The sequence below is a fragment of the Erythrolamprus reginae genome, chromosome 7, assembly GCF_031021105.1.
Source record: "Erythrolamprus reginae isolate rEryReg1 chromosome 7, rEryReg1.hap1, whole genome shotgun sequence".
NCBI lineage: Eukaryota > Metazoa > Chordata > Lepidosauria > Squamata > Dipsadidae > Erythrolamprus > Erythrolamprus reginae.
The window spans coordinates 38,964,448-38,983,656 of NC_091956.1; the positions used below are offsets into that span (position 1 = coordinate 38,964,448).

Genomic DNA, 19,209 nt, shown 5'->3' on the forward strand with positions numbered 1-19,209 from the left:
CCAAAGCAAATCTTTTCAACTCCTTCTTTGGCTCCGTTTTTGTTAACAGTAATAACTCATTCCCCCTCTTCGCAAATCGCACTCCTAACTCATTAAATAACCTAAGCCAAATCATCTTCACCACAGACTACGTTGAAAAAGCAATCCGTGATCTCAAACCTTCCCTATCTGTCGGTCCAGATGGTCTCTGTGCATACTTCCTAAGAAAACTCTCATCTGCCATAGCTGAACCTCTAAGCATTATCTTCCAAAATTCCTTCATGACCAGCACTCTCCCCAAACTGTGGTCAAAAGCAGTAGTCATCCCCATCTTCAAAAAAGGAGACCCATCACTAGTTGACAACTACAGACCCATATCACTATGCTGTGTACCTTGTAAAATCATGGAATCAATTATAAATCGTTCAATCACTCTCTACTTAGAATCTAACAACCTACTATCAAAAAAACAATTTGGATTCCGTAAGAAACTATCCTGCAACCTACAACTACTCCACTGCAAAAACATCTGGACTACCCACCTTGATCAAGGAAAATTCATCGATGCAATTTATATCGACTTCTGCAAAGCCTTTGACTCAGTGGTTCACGACAAACTTCTCCTAAAACTCAAATCCTACGGCATCTCAGGACTCCTCCACAACTGGATTACCGCATTCTTGTCAAACAGACAACAAGTTGTCAAAATCGGAAGTGCCATTTCCTCCCCTGTCCCTGTCAAAAGCGGCGTTCCCCAAGGCAGCGTACTAGGTCCTACTCTTTTCATCCTATACATCAATGACCTCTGCGATAATATCGTAAGCAACTGTGTACTTTTTGCCGACGATGTGAAACTCTTCAACACCACCGACAACACACTCACTCTTCAAAAAGACCTTGACTTCATTTCAGATTGGTCCAACACCTGGCAACTTCAAATATCAACCAACAAATGCTCTACCCTCCACATCGGCAAAAAGAATCCAAACCACTTATATGAACTGAATAAACAAATCCTCACTACCAACCAACACTCAGTGAAAGACCTCGGAATACTCATTTCAAATGACCTAAGTGCTAAAGCCCACTGCAACAATATCGCCAAAAAAGCCTCCAGAGTTGTTAACCTGATCCTACGCAGCTTCTGCTCCGGCAATCTCACACTACTCACAAGAGCCTACAAAACCTATGCCAGACCCATTCTCGAATACAGCTCATCTGCCTGGAACCCACACCGCATCTCAGACATCAACACTCTCGAAAACGTCCAAAGATACTTCACCAGAAGAGCCCTCCACTCCTCCACTCGAAACAGAACACCCTACGAAAATAGACTAACCATCCTGGGCCTTGAAAGCCTAGAACTACGGCATCTAAAACACGATCTAAGTATTGCCCACAAGATCATACGCTGCAACGTCCTTCCGGTCAACGACTACTTCAGCTTCAACAGCAACAACACAAGAGCACACAACAGATTCAAACTTAATATCAATCGCTCCAAACTTGACTGCAAAAAATACGACTTTAACAATCGAGTTGTCGAAGCGTGGAACTCATTACCGGACTCAATAGTGTCAACCCCCAATCCCCTACACTTCTCCATTAAACTCTCCACGATTGACCTCTCCCGATTCCTCAGAGGCCAGTAAGGGGCGTATATAAGTGCACTGATGTGCCTATCGTCCCCTGTCCAATTCTCTTTTCTTACCTCTTTTATCTTATATATTCTCTCCTCTATATATATTCTCTTCCTATCCACTTCCCTTCTTTTTACTTCCTATTTTTATATATATATTCATAATGTATATTCTCTCTCATATGTATTGTATATTGGACAAAGAATAAATAAAATAAATAAAATTTTTTCACAAACTTTCTCCTACAGCTAATTGGCATACTCTCTCCTCTTCAAAATAAAGGGAATATCTGGTGGAGCAAGAGAATGGAAAGAATTCCTCCAGTTTGATGTTTTTTTTTTTTTAAAAAAGGACACACAACCTTCCTTTCCCTTCCTCTTCTCCTCATCCTTCAACTTTCTTTAACTTTCTCTCCCTCTTCCTTCTCCATTCTCTCCCCACCCTCTTTCTCCCCCTACATTTCCACTTCCTCTCCTCCTGTCTTTACCCTTCCCTGTCTTCTCAGCTTTCTAGAAGAACGGGAGATCCTAACTTTTCTCTCCCCACCCTCACCCTCCTTCCTTCCCACCCTCCTTCCCTCTCTCTTTTGTTGCTGTAATTGGTGAAACAAATAGTGAAAGTGTAAAACTAATCACTGACCTCTCGCACTCTTGCCTTTTTTCTCTTCTTTCCTATTAACATCTGTTTTCTCTACTGCAGAGAGTCTTGCCTGATATACGGATCTCTCCCCCCACCCCCCAAAAAAGACAACCAACCACCACATTGCCATTTTTAGATGACTTGTAGAATGATCTCCTGGCTGGAGCATGGCTCTGGGGTTGCTCCTTTTTTCCATAGGTTTTCGTTGCTGGCCTCTTATCCACCCCTTTGGATTTAATTTGATATTTGGGTGTATAGTTTTTGTTATTTTTTAGGCAGCTTTTTGGTTTGTCTGGAAACACACCCCAGTTGCCATTCTGAGCTTGTGGGTTTTTTTTTTGGGGGGGGGGTTGATTATTTTTTTTTGATTTTCTTAAAAAATATACTTTATTTATAAATATAATAAAAAGGGAAAAGGAAAAAAAGGGAAGGAAAGGCGAGAAAGGAAATCTGGGGTAGGGCGGAGGAGAGAGAAGGGAAGGGGTACAAAGTCAAACAATTAAGATGAAGGGTATAGTTATACATATGTGGTACATATAGATTATAATACATATATTTCTTGGAAGGAGTACTAGATTTCTTAATCGTTGTGTGTATACATTAAATCAACTTTTTGACGGGAATATTATATTTCCTAAACATTATAGACAAACAATGAATATCGAATATATAAGGAAGATGAAAAGTTTTCTAAAGTTATAATAGTAAATGTTGTACTTCTTTTGATATGTATTAGCTAATAACAAGTTATTAGAAATATTTCTAAATCGAAGGGATAAAAAGAGAGATAGGGGAGAAAAAGAAGGGGGGGAAAAGGAGGGGGGAAAGGAAAAGGAGAAGAAAAGGGAGAAAAGAAAAATCTGCGTTTAGCACAGACGTTTTCAGGGACGACTTTTGTCTGGAAGTAGTATGGGGAGTATATAAGTAGTATGATAAGTAAGTTATATGTGTTAGTTGTGTTGATGGAAGTTGTTAGTGTTATAATGTGTGTTGAATTGGTTGAAAGACAGATAAAAAGAGATATGGTATGAATTTTATTGCAAATTTAATTGTTTTTTGGTGCTCAATTTTTAAATTAATTTGAAGTTGATTTGAGTGTTCGAAGGTACATTTGATAGCTTAATAAGATAGTGGTTTTATAATAAGTAATTTTGATATTTTTTTTGAGAAACCCATTTATACCAATTTTCCCATATTTCATAATATTCTGAATCTTTTTTATTTTGTGTTTCCATTGCTGTTCTTGACATTTCAGCGCACTCTATGATCTTTGTGATTATTACAAATAAAGAAGGTATTTGGTCGCGTTTCCAAAAGAAGGCGTACGATATTCTAGTTGCTGTTATAATTTGTAGGATGAGATATTTTTGTGATTTAGTAAGGTTTTGCCTAAATATACCTAAAAGGTAAAGCTCATGTTTAAGTGGCAATTTAATTGACATGACTTGGTCAATTAAGTTTTGGGTGGTTGTCCAATATTTTTGCGCAAGTGGGCATGTCCACCATGTGTGGTAATATGTTCCCAGTTTAATTTTACATTTCCAGCAGGTAGGTGAAAAGTTGGGGAACATTTTGGATATTCTTGCTGGGGGCAAATGCCATCGGTAAAACATTTTTATTTGATTCTCTTTATAAGACATTGCTGTTGTCATTTTGTAGTTTAGTGTCCAGGTTTTCTCCCATTCAATTAAGTTGATCGTATACCCAAAATTCTGAGCCCAGGCTATCATGCAGCCTTTCACTTGTTCTTCACAATTTTCTTGTGTTAGTAAGTAATTATATAATTTTGAAATCATTTTTGAGGGGGCCCCGAAAAGAATCGTATCTATCACATTGTCATTTTGGAATCCAAATTGTTTTTTGTGTTGTTCGTATTTTAATTTAATTTGTAAGCATGTTAGCCAATCTATGTTAGTTCCTTGATCGTTCAATTGTTGTTTAGGTATAAGAGCATCTGATTTATCAAGTAATTGTTGGTATCTCAGAATTTTGGTGTGGGAAAAAAAGTTGGGAAAAATTAGTAATTCGTTGGGAGATATCCATTTTGGTATTGAAATATAGTAATTTTTTTTTATAGTAAACCAAATTGTTATTAGAGTTTTACGCAAATAATGATTTTTGAGGTATTTAGGTATTTTGTGGTAATCTGTTGTTAAAAAAGCGTGCCACCCAGCAAGAAGATCAAAACCTTCTAGAGTTAGGAGTCTTGTATTTTTGAGAGTGATCCAATCTTTTATCATTGTTAGAATTGTGGCTTGGTAGTAAATGTAGAAATCCGGAAGTCCAAGTCCGCCCTTGGATCTATGATCTTGAAGATTTTTCAGTTTTATTCTGGCCTTTTTCTTAGTCCAAATGAATTTCTTTATTTGTTTGTGCAGAGTGTTAAAGAAAGATTTCTTCAAATTTATTGGGGCAACTTGAAATAAATAGAGAAACCTTGGAAGAATGTTCGATTTTATAGCAAATATTTTCCCCATAATAGATAGATTTAGTTTCGACCATCTATTGAAATCTTGTTGTATTTCTTTAAGAAGTCGTTCATAATTATCCTTTTTAATCGTAGTATAATTTGAGGTCATCCAAATTCCTAAATATTTAATTTTTTTTGTGGTTTTAATTCTAATTAGTTCTTCCAAGGTAAGTATATCTTTTGATATCATATTTTTTGTCAAAATTTGAGTTTTATTCCTGTTAATTTGCAGGCCAGATATTTCACCAAATTTGTGTATTTCATCAAATAGAATGGGTGCTGTTTGTTTGGGATCTTGTAAGATAAATACAATGTCGTCCGCAAAGGCCTGTAATTTGTAATGTTCTTTCTTGATCGTGATACCCTGAATGTGTGTATTGTTTCTTATGGTTTTCAGGAATGTTTCTATAGCCAGAATAAAAATGAGTGGGGCCAAAGGGCATCCTTGGCGCACGCCTTTGGTTATAGAGATTGTGTCTGTAATATCGTTATTGAAAAGGATTTTGACCGATTGGGTAGTATAAATGGTTTTAATTAAATTGAGGAATTTGGAGCCGAAATTCATATATTCAATTTGATTTATAAGGTAGTGCCACTGAAGACTGTTGAAAGCTTTTTTTAGATCCATGAATATTAGTGCAATTGTTTTATCATAGTTTTTATCGTAATATTCCATGGTATTCAGTATGATTCTTGTATTTGTGGAAATGTTTCTTGCTGGTAAGAATCCGTTTTGGTCGGGGTGAATAATTTTGTTTAGTATATTTTTTAACCTGTCCGCAATTATGGATGAGAATATTTTATAATCGGTATTGAGTAGTGCGATTGGTCTATAATTCTCCAAAAGGTGTCTATTTTGGGTATCCTTGGGGATAAGAGTTATGTAGGCTTCGGACCAGGACTTAGGTAATTTTGCATGTAAGAGTGTGTTATTATAAATATCTAAAAGTATAGGTGCCATTGTATCAATGTGGTATTTGTAGAATTCGGATGGGATTCCGTCTGGTCCTGGAGTTTTTTTGTTTTTTTGTTTATTTATTGCAGCCTCAATATCTGAGATGGAGATTGACTTATTTAGGAGTGTTCTTTGATCATCTGTTATCATGGTTTTTTGTTCGTTTGTTTGTAAGTATTTCAATAGTAAGTCAGCCTCCAGATTTCAGGCTTTATAAAGTTGTTGGTAAAAATTTTGGATAACTTGTTTTTTGTCAGGATTAGTCGTTTTTAAGTGTCCGGAGGGGTCAGCTAAGGCATCTATATTTCTATCAGATTTTTGGTGGGCTAGCTTGAGTGATAGCCAGCGGCCTGGTTTGTTAGCGAATTCGAAGTATGTTTGTTTTGCATTCTTAATTTTTTGGGCGATGTGTTGTTGTGTTATTAAATTTATTTCGTGTTTAATCGTTTTTGTTTCTAGTAGAATTATATTGTTTTTAGGGTCGTTGTGGAGTGCTTTTTCGGCTTCTTGGAGAGATGTATTTAATTTGTGGAGTTGAGCTTGTTTTTCTTTATTCTTATTTGCGGTGTAGGAAATGTAAATGCCACGTATATAGGCTTTAGTGGCATCCCACGCTATTTCATTAGGTATCTCGCCATTGAAGTTGATTTTAATAAAAGGGGGGATATCATTTTGTATTTTGTTTTGGAATTGTTTTTGATTAATAACCGTTGGATACATCGACCATCTATGGGGAGTGTTGTGAGTAATGTCTCTTATTGTCAGTAGTAGGGGATTGTGGTCTGCCCAAGTTGCATTAAGTATTTGAATGTCAATAATTTGATTTATGGTTTGTATGTTGGACCAAGCCATGTCAATACGTGAACAGGTTCGGTGGGGAGGAGAAAAAAAGGTGTACTGTGTGGATTCAGGGTAAAAGTATCTCCAAATATCTTTTAAAGCAAATTCATAAATTATTTGTTTGAAGGTTGAAGGAATAATATTACGGGTACGATGTTTAGAATTGCCTTTGTAGTCTTTGTTTATGTCTACTATTGCATTAAAGTCTCCAATTATTACAAAGTTACTTAAGTCTAATTCTAATATTTTTTTGTGCAAATTCTTAAAGTAAGTAGATTACTTAATGGATTGTGCACATATTGTTATTATATTTATTGTTTTCTTGTTTTGTAGTGTTATTTGAACAATTAGTAGTTGGCCGTTGTCGTCAGTATGTATTAATTTGGGAGAGTAGGTTTTTTAACGTATAAGACTATGCCTCTCTTTTTTTCAGCAGCGGAAGCACAAAAGAATTCAAATTTAGGGATGGCTAATAGAGTAATCTCTTCGTTTTTAATATGGGTTTCTTGCAATGAAATTATATCATAATTATTTTCAAACAGTTTGTGGAATATTTTTTGTCTCTTTTTATGTGAATTCAAACCATTTATATTGGTTGAGAATAATGTAATTTTAGTTTGTTTATTGCTACAGTATAGGTTCCTTGGGTTTTTCTCTTCTTGCTTCTGTTCTTGCCCGAGTAATTGGTCCTTGTCTAGTTGATTCGCCATTCTGGTTTTGGGGTTCTTGGTCCTTGTTTGGTAAGTTGTCATCAGAAGTGCTTTCTTCGTTTGGAAGAGTATCTCTGGTATCAAATTCTTTCAGGGCAGTCTGGTCCATTTTCAAAATGTGGGCGTAGAAATCTCTTGCGTCCTCGGGTGAAGAGATTTTGTATTTTTTGTCCAGAAGCGTGATTGTCATACCTTCTGGTATCAGCCACCTGAATTGTATGTCTTCTTTATTTAGCTTAGTTGCTAATGTTTGATATGGTTTGCGCTTCTCCCTTACCCGTCTTGGAATTTGATGAAGAATTACGATGTCCCAGCCTTGATGGGTGACTGGATTGTCTTTGGAGGCGTTATAGATTTCATCTCTCATTTTCCTTTTAAGGAAACGTACATGCACCTCTCTGGGGAGCCTATTTCATCTGGCATATGAGGTGGAGAGTCGATACACCTCGTCCATTTGCGCAAGGATTTCTTCGGCAGGTTTGCCAGTAATTGTGGCTATTATTGTTGCTATTGTAGCAGGGAGGTCTTGTTGGTCAGTTTCGGTTATGTTTTGGAAGCGTAAAAAGAAGGCTGATTTTTCAAGTTCCAAATTTATGAGGGACTCTTCCAGGGATTTGTTAACATGTTCTACTCTAGCTTCTGAGAATTGAAATCTAGTGTCCATCCTATTAGTTAGATCTTCAATGGTGGTTATTCTTTCTGTATTTTTCGTGACTGTTTCGTGGACAACTTCCATTTGATCTTCTAGCTTGGTCGTACGTTCTTCAAGGTGACCCACATGGTCTTGGATTTTCCTAATGTCCTCCTTCATTTCTCCCATCGTTCCTTTTAAGGATTCAAAGTTAGTGTCTAATGAGTCTTGCATCTTAATCATCATCTCAAATAAGGAGTTTAATGTTATGGTTGGAGTCGCCTGTGATGATTGCTGGAGAGATGTTTTGTCTGACGATTCTGGAGGGCGTTGTTGAGTTGAAGTTGGTGTTGCTGGTTGGTTAGAATTTTTCTTCCATGATTTCATTAAAGTCGGTTGGTTTAAAGTAGACATTTTTGTGGTAGACGGGAATCGTTATGACAGTTATATAAAGTGTATAAATAGTAAGGTATGTATATGGTGTAATAAAAGGATGTATATAGTGTAATCAAAAGTAACTAATTTGGGGTAGTTCAGGTAGAATTGAAAATTATAGTATGTATATTAAAGTTTTAAGAATAGAGTTAAAGTTAATGGGTTATTATTAAGGAAATATCAAGATTTGTTACACTTAAGAGGTGGAAAAGAAGGAAAATTTATATTGAAGTTTCAAACAATCAAAGAATTGATAGTTAATTTAATATAACCCAAATAGTGATGTCTTTTATAATAGTTCAATGTATGAAAAAGAGAAAAGAAATAAGAAAAAGTAATAATTCAATAATTCAGTTATTCAATATAAGAGAAAAACAATCAATCAATTAATCAATTAAACCCTTTAAATCAGTTAAATCAGTTAGATCAATTAAATCGATTAAGTCGATTAAATCTTAGGACATTAAGTTACTATCTATCACAGTTTATAGAATCAGTTAAATAAGTCTAGGTATTATTTGAAATTAATTAGAGATAATTAATAATAAGGTCTAGAATCTAAAGTTGATATAGAATAAACCTGTCAAATCACAATATAGTCTATCTAAATAATCCAATAATTAGGGTAAATATTAGAATATCTTATGTATTGCACAATTAGGTATATATGTTTTATCAATATATATAACATAATATTTCTATAATATATTAAAGTAAGAAGGAACCAAAAGTCAGAATCAGAATCAGGGGTTCAAAAATCAAAAGTACAATTCAAGAGTTCAATTCATTGATCCCAAAGATCAGTAGGGGTTAGGACAGTATTTCTATGGAATATCAGGTGAGGTGAGTAGTGTTGGTTTCCGATGATTTCAGTTCAGTTCAGTTCTAGTAAGTCTTTAGTGGAGGGGTATAAAGTCAAAGAGATGGAATCAAACCTTAGTCTTGGTGAAATGGAAATTGCAGGTGTTACAAGGTTCCAAGCTGAAGAAGAGAAAAAATAGGGAAATTAACTAATTCTACAGAGGTTTTAATATACAAATGTCCAGGAATGTCCAAATATCCAATATCCAAATATCCAAATGTCCAAATATCCAAAAATATCCAAAAATGTGGTTTTAATTGTGCCCAATTATTCCTCTGCTAGGTACACATAGAGATACTGTGAGTGTTTTATAACAGAGAAGTACTGCTAGTCTAAGTGTTGCATTTATTTCTTGCTTCTCTTCTATTTTCTGAGAGAAAACAGTGCGGGTGGGGAGAGGAATGAAGTGGATGCTCTATTAGCCTTTAGTTAGTTTTCCTTGCTAGATTATGGATAAGAGGGTCAAAAAATCAGCAGGGGAGGAGGAAAAATAAACCCCTAGTGGCAATCTAGGAATTTTATTATTTCCCAAGCTGACCCCTGAGTTAGGAGTGCAATGGTCTTCAAATTTGGCAAATTTGAGGCTTGAGGACTTCAACTTCCATTTCTGAACTAGCATGACTGGTGGAGGAATTCTGGGAGTTGAAGTCCACACGTCTTAAAGCTGCCAAGTTTGAAGACCCCTGAGTTAAGGGCTAGGAGTGCAAGGGTCATTAAACCTGGCAAATTTTAGATTTTTGGACTTTAACTTCCATTTCTAAGCTAGCATGACTGTATGAGGAATTCTGAGAGTTGAAGTCCACTAGTCTTGAAGCTGTCAAGTTTGAAGTTGACAGTAAAAAGTATTCTGCTTCACTGGTATTTTATTAAGCAATATAATACTGCACCATTTGGTTCAGAATACTTTTTTCCTTGTTTTCCTCTTCTAAAATCTAGGTGCGTCTTATACACTGGTGCACCTTATACATCGAAAAATACAGTAGGTAAGATATATTGTCAAATACTGAAGGATGAAAATATTTCACATAAAAATCCTCAGAATCTTTTCACTCTCCCATATTTAGATTCACTTTTAAAATGCTTATTTGCACAAATGGGGTCATATAGCCAAATGGCTATCATATTCTGGAACATCCTGATCTTGCCATTCCAAGCCACATGTCACAGCATTTTGAGACAGTTATTTTGTTTTTTCTTCAACAACCTATCATAGCTCTTTCCATGGAAACTGTTTATGAATTATCCTGTTACCTGTATTATTCATAACTGTGTGGATTTTTGTTTTAAGAGGAATATCCTACTGATTGAGTTCACATGTCATGCTAAGTTATGTGATTTGTTTGACTTTGCTTTATGGCTGGGATTCTTATTCTGGGGCATCATAGTTTCTTAAAACCCAGCTGGTTTATCCCAGTGGTGGGCTACGAGCCAGAACGCTAAATTGCACTTGCTGTCGCAGCTCATAAGTTCTGTGGGACCGGCGTGATTTTGCTGCTGCATCTGTGGAGGTAGCAAAATCACACATGGAGCTGCAGGTAAAACCTCACCGAAACAGGGCGCAATATTGCTACCTCCATAGGTGCAGCAGCAAAGTCGCACTGGTCCCGCAAGAACTTACAAACCACAGCGGTGAGCGCAATTTAACGTTCCGACTCGTAGCCCATTGCTGGTTTATCCCCAAATCTGTCCTATGTTTTGCAAAGCAGTTACATTGTTGTACAGGCTCATGATAAAAATATTACAATTAAATTATTAAGTATAGTATATTGATTTCTTGTTCAAGCCTTATACCTGTGAAGTCATTTGTTTCATGGAAGTCAAATTTCTCATCTTAGGGACGTGATGGCAAACCTATAGCATGTGTGCTGAAGGTGGCATGCGGAGCCATATTGGAGGGCATGCCATGGCCCTATGTCAGCTCCAGCGCACAGGGGCATGCTGGCCACCTGATTTTCAGCCTTAGGAAAGGCCATTTCATCCTCCAGATGCTTCAGGGAGGCTTCTCTGATACCCCAGAGAAAAAGAAATTGCCAAACAGACATTGTGTTGTTTTCACATTCCTGAGGGTTCAGCAAAGCTTCTTGAAGCCCTGGAGTGCAAAAAACAGCACAATGGCCTCACTGGATAGGCTCGTCCACAGTTCATTTAGCCTAGTCCTAAAGCAATCTGGAAAAATCTGATTAAAAAATACCCCCCGCGAGTTTAGGGGGGGAGAGTAAGCTTGCCTGGTGCATAACCTGGGGGGGGGAGTGTTGCTTATGCCCTTCAAATGCAGTAGATCTTAGGATGGGGAGTCCCGTGCACTGAAAGCAAAGCATGACCTCTTTTTTAGCTGCAGCAAAAAAGCCAGAGTCAAAAGAAGGGGGCATTGAGGGCAGCTAGAGCAAAGATAGGGTTTAGGAGCTGCACGTCCTTCCAGCAGGAGGTGGGAAAGGTTTGACAGTTGCTACGTGCCACTGCACCCTCCACCTTCCCAGCCAGGCTCTGCAGCAAAGTGTGCACAACTGGGAGCATGGTTTTTGCTCATCTGCTTCTCGGCACAGCACTGCTGCTTCTCAGGCTGCTTGTGTTTAGGAGTGACAGGTCAGGTAGGATGGAGAGGAGCAGGCGGGGGCTGGGCAGGCCACGAGATGGGCATCTTACTGGAGTTTAACAGTTCTGTGTATCATCAGCTGGTCTCTTTAGAGGAAAAAAGGAAAAAAATAATGTTTCTTTATTTATTTTGTTCAGAAAAGCCCCCCCCCCCGCTATGTGCAATTATTTTCACTTTATATATAGATTAGGCTGCAAGTTCAAATTACATCATTGTTTTTAGAATAGATTTCTTGTATATGACTAATTGTTTGGTTCCTCTTCATATTCCACTTGCATAGCAATTACAGACTGCACCTGTTTGTGTGTGATGGGGCCCTGAAACAGGCCATGTTCAAATCTGTACTCAATGGTCATTTAAGCAATCAATATATCACAGCAGTGATATATTGATTTATTGATTGCATGGATTATATGATATGTGATCATATATAATGTGATATTTATGATATGATATGTGCAATGGCACATATTAGTTTGCTTCATGGCACAATGATCCAAAATGACTTTACAATATGCACCCTTTTGAAAAATGAGATGAAGTACACAGAAAAGTAAGTACATGATACCCAGACAACTAATTTTATGAAAGAAATCCATTGTACTAAAAACAAGGATGTAATTTGGAACTTATAGCCTAATCTATATATAAAGTGAAAGTAATTGCACACAGATGGGGGGGGGCTTTTCTGAGCAAAATAAATAAATAAACATTATTTTTTTTATTTCATTTTTCATTTGTTTGTGATCAGGAATGTTCAAATTAGTATACCAATGCAATAGGCAAAAAGCACTTACAGTAGCTAAAAATCAACATTTTTTTAGTCCAGAGCCAAAAGGACCCAGGAACAGAACAAGTGTATAGTCATTTCGCCCAACAAAAACTAAACAACCAAAAAACCCCCCCAAACACCCCCCTTAGAAAGAACCCCTCAAATGAGACAAAGTCATGCAATTTCAAGTTTCAGATATGCAAGGAAATTTTTTTACAGGGTCTCAAACTTCGTTTCAGAGCTAAAAGGCCCCGAACAGAACAGCAGTGTTAAAACAGAAAGCTACAGCAGCTCAACCCCTGCATAGATTGCTATAGAAGGGATCCAACTGTGCATGGGGAAGAAAAGAACAGTTCACATTTAGAAAAATAAAGAACCTTTTGTCCTGTAATAGTGTTGTTGTCCACTATGATGCAACTCTGCCTTTAAGGCTAACCTGCGATGCCTCTCCATACAGTGTAGGTGCAGTCCTTGCCCATATATTCCTGGATGGGACAGAGGCTCCTATAACCTTCTTTTCAAGTGCAGAAAGGAACTATAGTCAAATTGACAAGAAGGCATTAGCAGCAGTAGCAGGTATTAAAAAGTTCCACAATTATCTGTATGGATGGTCATTTGAGAATCACCGACCATAAACCCCTTTTGGGCCTTTTCACAGAAAACAAAGCCACACTTGCCTTTATGTCCCCAAGAATGACCAGGTGGGCAATCTTATTTATTTTATTTATTTATTTATTTATTCAATTTTTATGCCGCCCTTCTCCTTAGACTCAGGGCGGCTTACAATATGTTAGCAATAGCACTTTTTCACAGAGCCAGCCTATTGCCCCCACAATCTGGGTCCTAATTTTACCCACCTCGGAAGGATGGAAGGCTGAGTCAACCTTGAGCCGGTGGTGAGATTTGAGCCGCTGACCTACAGATCTACAGTCAGCTTCAGTGCCTTGCAGTACAGCACTCTACCTGCTGCGCCATCCCAGCTCATCTTCCTATCCAACTACAATTATACTTTAAAGCAGCGGGGGGGGGGGAGATTAGCCATGCCCAGAACCTCAAGTACTTAACAACCCGGCACCAGCGGCAGATGTTTTGCTAATAGAACCAGACAATCACCCAATATTAACAGCAGAGGAAGTAGTGAGAGAGACACAAAAGAACAAAACACGCAACACATTAGCAGGATATATACTCAGGGGGTGGACAGAGGAAACACCTCAAGAGGACTTAAAACAATACAAGAGCAAACAACTGGAACTATCAATACTAAGAGGGTGCATCCTGTGGGGGAAAAGAGTAGTTATTCCCCCAATTCTAAGAAAAAGGGTGATGGACACTCTACACATGGGTCACCCAGGGATAGTGAGAATGAAGAGCCTAGCTAGAAGCCACTTGCAGTGGCCAGGTTTGAACTCAGATATTGAGCAGTGGGTGGCCACATGCAGCCCATGCCAGGAATCAAGGCCAACTCCCCCAAAGACAACACCAGCAGAGTGAGAAACTCCCAGGGGGTCTTGGTCAAGACTCCATATAGACTTTGCAGGACCCATCAACTCTCAATCCTTTTTGATAATAGTAGACGCCTATTCTAAATGGTTGGAAATAGTATTAATGGGGTCAACCACCACATGTGCAACACACATGGTTGCCAGATGTGATTGTATCAGATAATGGCTCACAATATACAGCAAGACAGATGGAGATCTTTTTAGCAGAGCTGGACATCAAACATGCATTAGTTTCTCCATATTCTCTTTCTAGTAATGGGCAGGCTAAACAAATGGTTAGAGTAGTCAAGGAAGTCCTGAATCGCTCAACATCAGGGGACTGGAAAGAGAGAATAGACCAGTTCCTATTGATGCAGTGCATAATGCCTAGCACAACCACAAATAAGAGCCCTGCAGAACTTATAATGGGGCAGAAATTAAGATAATAACTAGACCAGCTTCACCCCTCATACATTAGCCACCAACAGAAAGTAAACACATTACCAGAGTGCAACTTTGAAGTGGGAGAAACTATTTATGCTAAGAATTTTGACAGGTGTGTGACTTGGCTAAAGGGTAGAATATTGGAAAAAATGGGACCTAAATCCTATGAAATCCTCCTCAATGACAGGTGAGAGTGGAGGAGGCACATAGACCACCTCCAGAGGTGATTTGAATCAGCCAGTCTTTGGTCGAATTGTATGCAGCCATTAAATAAAGACTATGAACATTTATTCCCCACAGGGGGCAACACCATGTGACTTCACCACCCCCAGGACACACAAGCACTCACGGATGTATCAGAGTACCTACCTGAACTTCCCCAGAGATCCAGAGGGGGGAGTCATGAACTCCTGGAGGCCAGCGTTGGTATTGCAGACTCAACACTGGGTGGCTCTACACAGGCTGGGCGTATGGAGTCCCGCAGAGTTGCGAGTGAGCCGACCTCCCCTCTCAGCACCGTCGACTCATCTGAACTGTGTAGGTCTGAACGGGAAACTTGACGACCATCCTGATTGGAGGATTACATCACGTGGCTCAATGAGTAACAGTTGCAAAAGGACTATGAGAGGAGGGGTGTTAAGTATGTAAATAGTGTGTATGCAAATGTTGAATATGTAAATATGTTATGTAAATACAATGAATATATATACCGGCTGTGGATTGGCTGAGCTGCAGCTAGGAAATTCAATAGGCTGTCAAGCTGCGCCTCTAAGGAAAACTTTTAAAAAGGGCAACACAGCTGTGCAACTTCACTTGTCCCTTGCTACATCTTGTTTTACTTTGTTGCAAGTTCGTTTCCGTTCCTGTCAATTCCTAATAAAGAAGTATCAGACTACAACATGTCTTTCCCTTATTCCGAATTTAACACTAAGAATATCATCCTTCCTATTTGTCTGCTGACTCTTTCGAATCCTTGTTGTTTTTACACAAACGGGGGGAGGAAAGGGAGGGGGGGCTCTGTCATCTTGGTGAGTCTGTCTCCAGAAAGCAAATGAGGAGAGGGAGAAAAATGCATGTGGGCTCAGAGCTGCTTGAGGAGTGCAGAGAGACCTTAACCTGTCTCGCCGCCACTTCTGCCTTCTCACCAGCCAGGATGCCTGGAATCCTTGTTGCACATTGGGGGCTTCTTGGGCTGCTGAGGTGGGAGGAAAATGGAGATAGCTGCTGCTGCTCTCCCTCCCGCCAGCAGCCCGAGAAGCCCTGAATGCATGCTCTTTTTTGCACTCCAGAGGGGCTTCCCTGTACCCTCCAGAATGCAAAAAAAAATCACACAACAGCAAACCAGAAGTACAGTTTTCCAAACAACTGGTTTGTCCATTGGACAATTTTTTTTCACCTGCCAGGCTTGTGCACATGCACGGTGGACAGCATGTGGGCCGCATGCATGGGGAGGGAAGGGAGGGAAGGGGTGTGGGCATGTTAGCACCCCCACACACCCCCTTTTGGCATGTGAGCCAAAAAAGGTTCGCCATCACTGTCTTAGGGGATATAAAAGCACAGCATTTGAGAAAACCTGACTGAAGGAACATTTAGGCTTGAAATTGGGAAGATATGAAGAGAATGTCCATGCTGAAAAGTGGCCATCACACAGAAACTTCAGAAAAGGGCAGCACCAGGCTGATATGTGAAACTGGGGGGAGGGAATCCCTGGATTAAATCTTAACAGCATTATGTCTGAATGCTGTCTCAAACTTTTCCATTTGGTTAGAAGCTGCTCTTCTTTTGTTTCTGTTGCTATGACTGTGATAAAAAGTTTTTTGTTCAAGTGTTATCTTAGATTTCTTACACATGTGCCAAATTCGGAAGACAATTAGTATGGGAATCAGAGGCAGCCTAGACCAGTGTTTCCCAACCAGTGTGCCGCGGCACACTAGTGTGCCACGAGACATGGTCAGGTGTGCCGCGAAGAAGGAAGCTCAGCTTCTGGTCTTGCAACGTTTTGCTGAGTGTGAAGAGGGGGAGAGAGAAAGAGAGAGAAAGACAGCAAGAGAGAGAGAGAGAAAGCAAGAGATAGAGAGAAAGAGGGGGGAAGGAGGGTGAGGGAAAGACATAGATGGAGGGAAGGAGGGAGAGAGAAAGAGAGCAAAAAAGATAGGAACGAAGGGAGAAACAAAGAGGGATGGAGAGAGAGAGGGAAAGAAAGAGAAAGGAAGAGAGAGAAAGAGGGAGAGAAAGAAATAGAGCGAAAGAGAGGAAGAGAGATTTTTTTTGGTACAAACTTTTTTAGCCCCCCCCCCCCCGCTCAATGTTCCACAGGATTTTGTAAATGTGAATAATGTGCCGCGGCTCAAAAAAGGTTGGGAAACACTGGCCTAGACCAGTGATTTTCAACCTTTTTTGAGCCGCGGCACATTTTTTACATTTACAAAATCCTGGGGCACACCACCAACCAAAATGACACAAATTAAATAAATAAATACATACATACATACATACATACATACATACATACATACATACATACATAACCCCCTCATATATACAATCCCATGTAACATCCCCTTATAAATACAGTCAATCATCAATCATCCCTACTCAACTTTATATCTCATTTCTGGGTACTTCTCCTGTCCTTCCCCCTTTTCTTTCTCATGTTTGTCATTTCTCTCTCTTCCTCCCTTTTCCCCTCATTCCTTTTCCCTCTCACTTCTCCTCTTTTTCCATCCCTGTCTCTCTCCCCCCCTTATGTGTGTGTGTGTATACACACTGGAACCATTTCCAAAACCAGTTGAGGGCTGGGTTTTTTCTCTTTTATTCTTTTCAAAAAGAGGTGTGGGCTGGGGGGCATTTCTTATTATTTGGGTGCTTTTTACCATATGCTTCAAGAATCACCCCCCCTCTCTCTTTTGTTTCTCTCTCCTCTCATTCTCTGCCTCAATCATTTCTCCTTTTTTCTCCCCTTTTTGTTCTCATTTCTCTCTCTCCTTTCCTCTCCCTATCTGTCTCTCTTGCTTTCTCTCTCTCTTGCTATCTCTTTTTCTCTTATTTTCTCTCTCTCTCTCTCTCTCTTGTTCTCTCTTATTTTCTTTCTCTCTCTTGTTCTTTCTCTCTCTCTCTTTCTCTCTCCCTCCCTCCCTCTTTCTCTCTTTTTCTCACTTTCTCTCTTGTTTTCTCTCTCTCTCTTGCTTTCTCTCTCTCTCTTGTTTTCTTTCTCACACTCTTTCTCTCTCTTGTTCTCTCTCTTGCTATTTCTTTCTCTCCCCCCTTTCTCTCTCTCTCTTTCTCACTTTCTCTCTATCTTGCTGTCTGTTGCTGTCACTCACTCATTCTCTCTCCGTTCTTCTCAGCGGAGGCCAGCGAAGGTGATATTCAATGTCGGGAGCGCGCGGGCGGTTCCGCGTGCTCCCTACCCCCCTGCTAGCCGCTCGGAATATTCAAAATAAGAAAAGCCTTCACCGGCGAAGGTTTTTCTTATTTTGAATATTCTGAGCGGCTAGCAGGGGGGTAGGGAGCGCGCGCAACCGCCCGCGCGCTCCCGACATTGAATATTACCTTTGCTGGCCTCCGCTGAGAACGGAGAGAGAACGAGAGTTGGGCCATTTTTTGTCTCCTGCGTTCCGGGTGCGGGAGGAGCCACGCCGAAAGGCAGGAGACAGCGGAGGAGGAGAGGGGGCGGGCGGGGGGCAGCGCCGAAAGGCCGAGGGGGCCGGAGGCACCGTGGGGAGGCAGGGGCGGCCGCGTCTCCCTTCCCTTCTGCTGCCGGCGCCTCCCCGCCCCCCCGCGGGCTGGCAGGGAGATGAGGCGCGCGCTTTCGGGGAAGCGACGGTGCTTTGGGGAAGCGACGAGAAGCCATGGGCGCGAGGGGGCCGACTTTCAAAGCAACCTTTGCCGGCCTCCCGTGGGAGGGTGCCAATAGCGGCGGCGGGGGCGGCGGGGGGGGGCAATAGCGGGGGGGGGCCCAAACCGCCTCGCGGCACACCTGACCATGTCTCGCGGCACACTAGTGTGCCGCGGCACACCGGTTGAAAAACACTGGCCTAGACAATATGTGATGGGTGAACTCAGTCATTTTAAATTATAATGTATAGTTCAAGTTTAGCATTGGTCATCTGGCCATTACAGTTTGCTTAAACAAAGGATAAATAAAATATGGCTGATGCAAAGTGTGTACCAAACCAGCAGTGATTCAAAGTAATAAATATGGACAACAGGGTTGTATATTCCTATGGTTTGGCTGTGTTTGCATAAAAGTTTCTTTGAGCAGTACCATTTGTTGCTCCATCACACACATCTTTTGAACCAGCCTTAGTCGTATGAACCCAAAACATCTACTTCTCTGGATTTATGTAAATCAAGCTTCTTAAGGGGCCTTTTTGGTTTAGCAGGAAAACATCTCAGAAAATTTTAAGAGAAAGATGAAAATACAAATATTTGTAAAAACAATAGTTTTAGTCCTAGAAAGCATTCTTTTCATCCTGCATTAACTGCCCATTTCTTTTCCCCATGTTATTACTCTTCTGCATGTTAAAATTTAACATGTTGATAATGAATACAGTATTAGTATCCTCCCCCAGAAGAAACAAACTATAAGACACAAAGCAGAATTAGAACTGGAGTGACAAGTCTCCACCGGTGACCATTCAATGAGACAGAATCTGAGTCAAGCTAGTGCTGTCCAACTTCAAGTGAAGCTTTTCCCTTGAGCCAATAGAAGTGTACCTCAGGCTTTTCTGCAAGTGTGTCTTTACAAGTGTG

At 39.9% G+C, this 19,209-nt stretch overlaps 1 protein-coding gene across 1 annotated transcript in view; it reads left to right on the plus strand.

The window, feature by feature from the left end:
* LOC139170328 (uncharacterized) overlaps window positions 1–19,209 on the plus strand; it is a 355,966-nt gene that overhangs the window by 272,021 nt on the left and 64,736 nt on the right. The window lies entirely within an intron of this gene.